Here is an 11,324-nt window from a genome sequence, read left to right as displayed (position 1 = left end):
AAAACTGAACTATGTGTGACAAATAGTGAGGTCACATCTTACTGGAGGACTTACTATTTATTTTGAGAATGTTCATGTAATGGGTTATTGGCTTGACTGTGTCCGTGGCTAAGATTTCTGTCTTTTGGGTCCCTGAAGTGACGGAAGCACATGGCCTTATGTGGGTCACATTCTATTTTAATGTCCATTCAATAATAAAATTGCTTTCTTTCTCTTCTTCCTTTGTGGCGAGGTCTTTTGGACTTGGAGGAGGTATTGTTCTATAAGTTTTCCCAACAGTGCCCACTCCAGTCCTTCTCATTGTGTCTTTTGTGTTCAAGCATAATAAGGAAACCTTCCTTTGAAGAGCATTTGTATTTTAAGAAAAATTCTGAGGCTATTCCATGATTGAACCAGGATTTTGTGCCCTCTGCCCTTCATCAGGAAAAACCTAAATTGCAAGAGTAAATAATAGCCTCTCATTATTTTCAACAAATCTGATATTTATGTGGCAAAAAATGCTCTGTATAATTTTCCCAGTACTAGAGATACAATAGTGAGTAAAGCAAAGCCTCTGTTTCCAAAATGTATGTATTTTTCCAACGAATGAAAAGCAATGATAATCAGGTACCTCATCTTTCATATTTCTCAAATTGGGAGGGCCTGGGTGTAATGGATCTCACTATTAGCCTGGTTCTGGTAATCATTGCCTGCACATGTTCCAAACTCATCATATCTGTTCTTATTGCCATCATTATTGCCATTATACCAAATGAGTCAGGTGTGATCCTCATAGTGCATGTGGCAAATTTAATTGTCATTTAAAGTGTCTTTTTAAAAGATTAAACTTGAATTGTCTTTATGAAAAGTCAGGCCAACAGCATAGAAACAAAGTAGAATGGAATAAATTTGTAGTAGCGAAGGAAATATTCATAATTATAAGTATAACCTTGTTTTGGTTTTGCTAAATAATAACCAAATGATTTCTCTCACAGCTTAGTATGGCTTTGAGATTAAGCTCCAGCATTTGGCAGGTTGTAAGCAGAACTATCCTTGGGCAATGTCTGGAACCTTCTCTAAGTGACCTCAGAACATGCCCTCTCCTGTCTCTTCATTCATCTTGCTATGAGGAACATGGATGAGGCCACCTTGGATGATGACAGGAGACCTTATAGAGAGTAACAAGAGAAGAAATCTTGGTTCTGATCCATGGGAGCTGCTGACCACCAGAAAAAAATTCACAGGACAGAAATTTACTTTATCTAGATTAAGCTACTATTAGTTGGAGTATGTTGTCATTTGCAGCTGAACATAATCTTAGTGTTACACTTTAGATATGAGATGTTCCCCAAAAGCTCATGTGTGAGACAATTCTGGAACATGCAGAGGTGAAATGATGAGATGTAAAGGTGTGAACTAATCAGTGCATTAACCCACTGATATTGATTAACTGGGTGGTAGCTATATAGGCAGGTAGCTTGTGGCTAAAGACAGTAGGTCACTGCGGGGTGGGACTCTGGGGTTTATATTTTTTTCTCTAGTGAGCTGAGTCTCTACTTTCTGGTTGCTAAGTCCTTAGCTGCTTTTTTCCCATCACTCCCTTCCCCTGTGATGTTCTGCCTCACCTGGGACTCAGAGCAATGGCATTACTGACCATAGAATCAATCTCTGAAAACATAAGCCAAAACAAACTTTCCCTCCTCTAAAATGTTCTTGTTCAGGTATTTTGGAGACAGTGATGCAAAAGCTGACTGAAACAACTGGCCAGAACGGGAAGATAGACTGAAGCAACAGTATATGTGCAAAGGTCCTGTGGCATAGTTTCCAGAATTTAAAAAAAAAAAAAAAAGAACATCAATTTAGGTGAAAGTTAACAAGCAAAGAAAGAAGGGTCCAGAAGAGTGCAGACCACCAGGTGACAAGAAGGCAATAAAAAGTCCCTGAAGAATTAGGAAAGGAATAAATTAAAATGCACTTTCTAAAAATTAGTCTGGATGTCCAGTGGGAAATGAAGAGAAGGCAAGTAAAAGGATATGCAGGGAAGCTATTAGGAGACTCTTGTAGAAATTAAAGTAAAAAATGACAGGGGCCCAGATTAAGGTAGTAGCAAAGAATATTGAGGGAAGTGAATGAATTAGAAATAGGCAAGTTTCTTATCTTCTCAAAGCTTCAATTTTCTTTTCCAGCAAGATTGGGATATATAAAACATTCTTCCTCATAATACTTCTGTGAAAATTAAATGAGATTATAAGCATCATCTTTGGCATAGAAAAAGAGAATAGTGTTAGCTACTGCCATTACTATTATAGTGACCTGGCAGTAGAATTATAAGACTTGCTGATGGATTTTATTGAATATGAACTTTACTGTGAGCTGGGTACTGTTCTCATCAGAGGTTCTCCCAACCCAATGATCAGCTAGAGCCCAGGGGAGATAAGCCCATTGTTTCTACCCATGTTGGAGCTTCAGAGTGCCCATTCAGCTTTTTTCTGAGATATTTACTACATTCACCTTTTACAAATACAGCAGGTATGAATGTTATTCCACTTTCAAAGACAAAAATTTACATAATTCTTTATTTCTCTAAATCCAATCAAATCTGCTGTGGTTCTCTACACTCTCAATCAACAGAAAGTTTATTTGGGAGGGCCCTTCTCTAAGGTTATGTAAATGCTCCAGGGTCTGATTTATCTAAAACATTCTCAAGGACTGCTAATCAGCCCACAAGGAACAAGCCTGTGGTCACAGTAGGGAACATGGCTATTTCATTGAGCACTTGGGGCACCATGCTCTTTCCAAGTAGGGGAGTCAGGTCCCCGATAAACAGCTATTAATCCCTTCTGAACTTTTGCTACCTCCCTGGGGTACTGAACCCCACAAGTCCAAGCCCATAGAATTTGAGAATTTCTCCGCTTCTCCAGGGAAAATACCTAGTAACATCCCTTTCTATCTCCTCTCTAATAATCACCACAACCTAGTTCCACCACCACCCCTGCCCTTACCATACCGAATGCATTACTATTCTGTTTCATTTATTTTTAGCTCAGATGTAAAGAAAACAGTCCGTTTTATGTTCCCTTGGGACTTGGGACCATGCTGTGGGGATGGGAAGATGTTTGGCTTGCCATTTGACAAATAGCTTCATCTAAGAATTTACGGGGTTGGTAAACTAGGACTGCTCATTCCAGCATGAGTCCCTTTTATTCCCAGGAGTTCATTCATGTTGTTGTAGCAAAGAAAAAGGAGGAAAGCATATGAAGTAGTCTCCACTTTTTGTATGTTGCAAGAGCCCACCAGAACTTCTTAATCTTGTTTCATAGCAACTTTGTACCCCTGAAACTGTGCCTTATGAAAACAAGCAGAGGGGAGCATCTCCTGAAGTTTAGCCAAAGATTCTCCTAAACATGTATCCATTTTCAAACTCCTCAAACCTGCAACTCTGACTTTTCTCATTCTGCTAAACCATTCACCTTTCCTTGCCTCCTGCTCACCTCACTCAGACTCAGATTCAAACAGTGGTTTGGCCTTTACCCCAACAGTTCCTGGAAGCAGCTAAGTGAGTTTGCCTCACTTAGGTAAACAAAGATTGAATCCTCCCTAACCGGCATAAACCACAAAACTCCTTACTTTCCCCAGGAGCAGGAGAGGAAGGTAAAATAGCTCAGAACTTGGTTCAATCTTCAAACAATGTAAATGTCTGAACAGAAGAATGGACACATAAAATGTGGCATATCCATGCAATTAAGTGTTGAAAAGCTGTGAAAAGGAATAAAGCAGATTGATTAGTATCAACCTAAGTGAATCTCAAAACACGTTGTTTTCAGGGAAGGAAAGTGGTCACTAAGGATAGTGCACAATGCTGATATTTATATAAGGTATAGAAACAGGCAAAACAATAGAAAAATATGACATTAATTGGAGTAAAAAGAGGAGCAAAAATGTCTATCTATCTATCATAGATAGGTAGATAGATAGATAGATGGATGAATTGGTTGCCTCAGAGGTAGGAGGATGCAATCAACAGAAGTGCTTTAAAAGGATTTTTATGTTACATGTTTATGAATTTCAAATATGCTATCCTCTGAAACTTTTCAACATGTTTGTAATAAATTATAATACAAAAATATAAGGAAATATTAAAGAAACAAAAAATATAAGGAAAAATTAAAGAAACAAAATCTAGACTTCTCTATCCTATAGATAGGCCCAAGAATGGGGAAATGTGCTAATACATTTCTGCTTCATATTGCACCATTTCACCAATGGATATTTAAGCCATGTTACCTAGAGTGAGCAAGGTTGTACCACATTAACAAACTCACAGATAACGAAACACAAGTTTAAATTGTTGTTCTTGCTTCCTTGTGGTGTTTCTATATTCCACTTGGCTCCAGTCAGTATTCATTAATACAATCATAGAACTAAAAGAAGAGAGCAGGCATAATTACACAAGCAAATCTCAAGTATTCCCAAGCATGATCATATATGTCACATGGCCATCCCTAACTTTGAGAGGCTGTGTCTTGGAGTGCAGTATCCTTCAAAAATTTTAAAAAATTAAAAACGCTAAAGCAGAACCTGAGTCAAGTGCATTCCTGCCAGTTGTTAATATTGTCAAGTAATCCTAAAAACAGGAATAGTGGGAAGAGTAATAGAAGGAGTAAAAGGCAGTCCCAGGTTTTATGAAGCTGTTTCTGAGACCCAATCATGCTGGAACACCTCAGAGGAGCCATGTAAAATGTATTCTGAAGGATAAATTTTTAAAAAGTATTTATGTACTTTCCAGGTCACTGGCCAAGAGTTGACTCACAGCAATAACTCTCTCATGCTTCCTTATTGGTGCACATATCAGAATTCTTCCACTAATGCCCTACATTTGTTCATAAAGAATCGCCAGAGCAGAAGGCGAGAAACATACAGTACAGTTGGGGCAAGTCTATCAAGTTGCACCTGTAAGTAGTAGATTGCTACTGTAATTGCTAATATAAAATGGAGAACTGGAGCTCATGAAGCAGAGCAGAGGAGCTGTCCAATACATTCTATGGCTTATACCACTCAGACCCATTTGTGCCCTACATTAAATACAATATAAGAAGACATAGTGGCCACTACTGTAAACCTGAAAAATAATAAATTACAAGGCTGTAATTTATTATTTTTCTCCTCCATCATACATTTTAGATTCCCCTAATCCTTGAGCAAAAACTCAGTTGCTGCATATTTCTTGCTTAAGGAGATTATATAGATTTCCAAGGGGAGGCAAAACCTTAGTGACTTCACTGTGGCCTACTATAGTTGCTGCAATTACATATCTATATTAATGTCTGAGTGTGGAAGCACTAGGATATTCTGAATTCCAGATGTATTCCTTCTTGTTCCTGTGGTGTAGCATCTTGGCCACAGGTTATCAGGAACAATCATTCCTATTCATATTAACTACTTTATTTGTCTAATGGCTCAGCAGTATGAGAAATTAAAATGAGGTAGTATGGGGCACAGAATCCTTACTATACCCTCTTGTAGAAGTATTTCCTGAGGAGAACCAGAATAAACCCAGGGAAGGAAAAGACAATTCCAAAGACAGTCACTTGGAGTAATGGTGAGCAGCCTAATCCTCACTGCTAACTTTGGTTCCCATAGACACATTTTAGTTATTGAGGACAACATTTATCATGGTATGGCAATATAGAATATTGCTTACACTGTATTCTGAAGGACAATTTCAAAATCACTGGTGTCAGTTAACTGACTTCTTTCCAAGGTCCTCTCTCATTCCTGGCCACATTCAAGTCTGATAAAAGGATGAAAATTTATCCCAAGTACAATGTATACCTCCTCTGAAGAGACTGAGAACTGCAGGGTTTTTTGTGTTAACCCCCCAAAATTTTACCTATGTTACAGTTCTCTGAAATTCTTGAGAATTATCCCTCACCTTTTACCACTCATGTATGCTTCTAGAAAACCATAGGACATACTAATTTTTGTTCAGCCTGTTCTGTTAGACTGATGAAATAATATAGTTAAAATTATGATATTCTGAAGAATGTCAAAAAATTCAGGGTCTCTGAAACCTATACTGTTACAAAGAACAGGGGAGTTAATATAACCCTGGGATGGGGCAGAAATTGTTCAGTGAATCCAGGAGATAGGGTCATCTTTAAACTCTGCCATGGAAGCTTTCTGAACGTCACAGAATGACATGAGTTAGTAAAGTTTCTTCACTTCACAAAACCCAGCCAATGCCACAATTAACACTGACACAATATTGTATGACACTACTAACACTACTGTATGCTGAGGGTTACCACCACCCTTTGGCCTTCCACTGCAGTGGGATCTGATCACTGTGAGGATTACCACTTGCAGGGTGCTGTGCTGTCTTGAGTTCTATCAAAAGTGTATGACTAGATCTACTTCTAGTGTCCTGCCTGGGATTTTTCTAGAAGCAAAGCCTGAGGCATGGCTGATGTGTATACTTTTTATTTGGTGACATGCTCACCCTCTAGGATGCTTTCCTCAGAAGGATGATTGAGAACACCCAAATTCTCTACTTGTGGTAGAAAAGAATTATGTTCATCACCAACTCTTGTCCCCACTGTCTGTGTGCTTCTTATAGGTGTTATCTTCCTCATCATTCTGACTTGGAATGTGTATCAAGATGATTGGTGGTTTTTACAGGTGTCCCCTGCAGATGTGACAAGCCCTGAGGCAGAGAAGAGGTCCCAAGTGCAGCTCAAATGAGGTGCTATCTGCTTACACAAGTTCCAAAAGCAAAGTTTGGGGGTGGGAGGAGGAAGGTAGTATGACAGAATATGAGGAAAGGCAAAAGCAGTCTCCAGAGTAAGCTGGGTACTTATAAGGAAAGGAAGTCTGAAAATCCTAGTTATCGTTAATCATAAAGACCCAGACTCCTTTGAATACATAATAAAATCAGTCTATAAACTACCATGAAGCCATAAGTCTTTATTATAGTAAGCATCAAATAAAAATGAGTGAGAGAACAAGTAAGAGATGAGAAGTGACGCATTCAATTGAATTCTTAATGGAATAAAATTTAAACACATGTCATCTCACTAAATATGTAGATATATGTCTCCTCATAATCAAATAATAGTGAACTAAAATATTTTGTCATGCTTTATAAAACACACATTGTACAGGCAATCAATTTCAGTCATGTCTCCATAATAGACAACAGAGATAAGATAGATTCATTTCAGTAAGTTTAATAAACCAGAACAAATATGGGAGATTTAAATCATGAATCAGTGATTGTTCTTTAGGCAAAGTGAACATGAAAAATATATTTGAAAGGAAGCAGAGTTGGAGGTAGACTCAAAAAATGTATTCAGCCAGCAAACCATGAACTGAGATCCCTGAAACCATGAGCCAAAATAAACTTTTCCTCTTCTAAGTTGCTCTTGTCAGGTATTTTGGTCACAGTGATACAAAGATGACTAACAGAAAATGTCACCAAGAAGTAGAGCTGTTGATGTGACTACCTGTTGCTGTTCAGAAGCCTCTAAGAGTTTGGAAAATTTGGAAAATTCATTCAAGAGAAGCTTTAGAATGTTGTAATGTTGAAATGCAGAATGTTGTAAGTAGAACTTAATGGGTGATTCTGGTGGGAGCTCAGAAGACCAGAATGCCAATAGTGGTGCAGACAGTTACGACTGTGTTCAAAAGATATCAGAGGGGAATGAGGACTCTACTGGGAATTCAACTAGAGACTATTCATGTTACACTCTGGCAAAGAACTTGGTTACATTTTATCCATATCCTGATATTTTGTATGAGGCTAACTTTAAAGGTGAAGGGATAATTAATTTGGTGGAGAAATTTCAATGTAATACAGAATTCAGGCATGAAATGAGTATTGCTGACTGTTTTTAGCCAGGTTTACTGTGGGAATCAGGAATGGAAGGCAGAGAGGAAAAAACTGAAAAACTTACAGTTTGGCCAGAGATTAAGTACATGTATGACTGGGGCTAGAGAAGGCATGGTTGCTAAAGAGATTTCTGCCACTAAAGAGACGCTAATTTGTAAATACAATAGAAAAGATGTCTGGTGGGCATCTCAAGCATCATCAAGACCACATTCATCACAGTTTCAAGGGTATAAAAGTAAAAACTCATTTAAGAGAGGTGCAGGGGTTCCCCAAAAGGAAATTGTTTCTCCAGGATTCATTTCACTGTAACTAAGCTGCCCAGGCACTCAGAGACCACTACAGCTATGGCCCAAAAGGACCTGGCTACTGCTCAAACTAGTGGTAGACCTTGACATTGTCCACATGGTGTTTCTTCTGCATGGATGCAAGATGCTAGAGTTAAGGGATAAATAAAGTTTTCTTCGAGATTTCAAAGGAAGACCTGGGAGGTCAGGTAACATGTGGCCGAGCTCTAATCCTTTTGGGCTAAGCAGGTGCTGTTTGACACTGTAAGAATGAAGCTGAAGCTTGAATGGAGACCTCAGAGATTAATAGATGCCAGTAATGTGAAATGTCTGCTGATGAAAATGGAAAATAGCTGGCTATGGACAAAGGAAGCCTAAGAGAAGGCCACATGGGCGTCTGTCAGAAAGGCTATAGAAGAAGGGCCGCCCAAAACCACTGGAGCTCAGATCTCGTGGCCATATTCCCCAGATGGTGGGCATGGAGCTAATGGACTTGTTTGCCCAGCTGGATTTTGGTCTCGCTTTGGTTTCAGTCTTTCTTTCTATACCCTCATTTTTCCTTTTGTAATGGAAATACTTACTCTGCCATTACATGTCAAAAGTATATAACTTACTTTTGGTTTGTACAGAGGTTCACAACCAAGAGTTTCCCTGGACTCTCAGAGGAGACTTTGGACTTGGACTTTGGGGCATTGCTGGAACTGTTCAAACTATGAGGACTCTTGGAGATGGGCTAAATACATTTTGCATTGTGAAATGGACATGAGCTTTGGGAGACCAGTGAGAGAAAATTATGGTTTGGATATGAGGTATCCCTCCAAAGCTCCTGTGTTAATTCAAGAATACTCAGAGGAAAATGATTAGATTATGATAGCTATGATACACTTGTGGATTAATCCATTTGATGGATTAATAATTTGAAAGGACTACGATACTGGGTGGCAACTGTAGACTGGAGGGGCATGACTGGAGTGGGTCACTGGGGCCATGCCCTTGGAGATTATGTCTTTTTCCCTTGGCTTCTCCTTTTCTCTCTCTGCTTCTTGGCTGCAGTTTTGCTCCACCATGCTTTTCTGCCATGATGTTCTGCCTCATCTTGGCTCTAGAGCAATGAAATCAGCCAACCGTGGACTGAGACCTCTAAAATTGTAAGCCAAAATAACTTTTCCTCCTCTAGGCTATTCTCATCAGTTTTTTCAGTCAAGATGATACAAAGCTAACTAACACACATATTAAACATTAGCCAGACACAGAAAGACAAGTATTGCATGTTCTCTCTCACATGTGGAAACTAAAGCATAAATAAATGCAGTTGAGCTGAAAGAAGAAGACTGGTAGGTACTAGGAAGAATACAGGGTAGGGGCAAACGTAGAACATGGGATAGACATAATCAATCACAGTGTATGCATATATGGAAATAACATACTAATCCCACTGATCTGCATGTAGCAGCATAAAAAAATAAAAAGAGACCGCTTTGGTAAAAAGTGTAAAACCTAAGAGCTACTAAAAGGGACAAACAATTCCTGTACAATTCCATGCTTTACATGCTTAAAGAATAATTTTTCTTAAGTCTATACTTCTTTAAGAAATTTCCAAGTACCACTAACTGCTGCTGAAACAAACACTGCCAGGTTTGATTTGGTCATTTTACCTATTTCTCTGAATCGAACTTAGATTAATCATTGTCACATGAGGCTTCTCGTTTATGCCAATTATGATTAATCATTTCTGCCCAGTTTTAGACAGTAAGCAATCAGAATCTGAAAGATAAAGAAAAGTCACATAACACAGACTGAAAATTAGATGAGTGAGTGCCAATTTTCAGTTAGAAAAAGACAAACAAAGCCAAGAGAATGCATTTGGCCGCTTGTGTGGAGATTTCTCAAGAGGTACCTAAATTAGATGTTGCAATTCTTGCAACATGTAGTTTATAATTAAACAAAAGTGGTGTTATTGCAAAAGCAGAGATAAAGTTATAAATTTAAAAAATAAAAGAATGAGCAGGTCTTAAACTAATGAAAATTCATGAGAAATAATCTAAATGTATTTTTGAATGAACTAATCATCATAAGATGATTGAAATACCATTTTTAAAAGATGCAAAAGTATATTTAATATTATCTTTAAATAAAACACTAATATATTAATAGTTCAATGGGTTTCTGGGGAGTTCTCAGTACTTTTTAAACTTTTTGTACTCACCTAGAATGTATTCCCAAATAATTTCCAACAAAAGTAACATACATTTTTAATTAAATTGAAAAAAAAAACCTAGGAGTCAACCCAAAGGGAAAATTTAAAGATTTAGTCAAAACAATAATATAATCCTTGAATAGCATAAAATTGTTTATTCTCCCCATTAATCTTGCAGAATCTTCTAAGCTTTACCTCGTGGATTTCAATTGACTTTAAAGAAATATTTCTTTGATCTTGCATCAGTACCTTTTCCAACTAGCTGTACTCTATTTTATGAACCTAACACTCATATCTTTTTTTTTTTTTATTAGAACTTTAGGTTATACATAGTAGTTGGATTCATCTTGACAAACTCCAAACTCACACGTGCATGGAAATCAGTTTCAGTCCATGATCTCCCTGTTCCTTCTCTCTTTTCCCTCCCAGGGTCCCTCCCCTCTCCCATTCTCCTTCCATTGCTCTATTAGATTTCCTTTCACTCATCAATGAATTTATATTTTATTGGTTCTTTATATTATCTTGTCCTTCCCTCTCCCTTTCCTTTATTTTACTCTAGTTTCTACATGTGAGAGAAAATATTTGACCTTTGAGTTTCTGAGTCTGGCTAATTTCACTGAGAATGATATTCTCTATTTCCATCCATTTACTAGCAAATGTCATAATTTCAATCTTTCTAATGGCAGAGTAGAACTCCACTGTCTATGTATACCACAATTTCTTAATCCATTCACCTATTGACAGGCATCTGGTTGATGTGTTTTGTATATAGTTGGAGGATCTGACTAAAAAATGTAAGTGGTTCCTATCATTTATTGAGATTTGGGGGAACTCTGCCTATATAGTTAATCCTCAGTTAATGAACTGATAATGGAATTCTAAATCACTTATCTGTGAGACCCAGGATACAGGACTGGATTTAAAATCTTCTACTAAGTTCCAAATTTCAATAGTTCCATTGACCTCCCCAATGGTT

The sequence above is a fragment of the Ictidomys tridecemlineatus genome, chromosome 9, assembly GCF_052094955.1.
Source record: "Ictidomys tridecemlineatus isolate mIctTri1 chromosome 9, mIctTri1.hap1, whole genome shotgun sequence".
NCBI lineage: Eukaryota > Metazoa > Chordata > Mammalia > Rodentia > Sciuridae > Ictidomys > Ictidomys tridecemlineatus.
Note: the sequence above shows the minus strand (reverse complement) of the source record.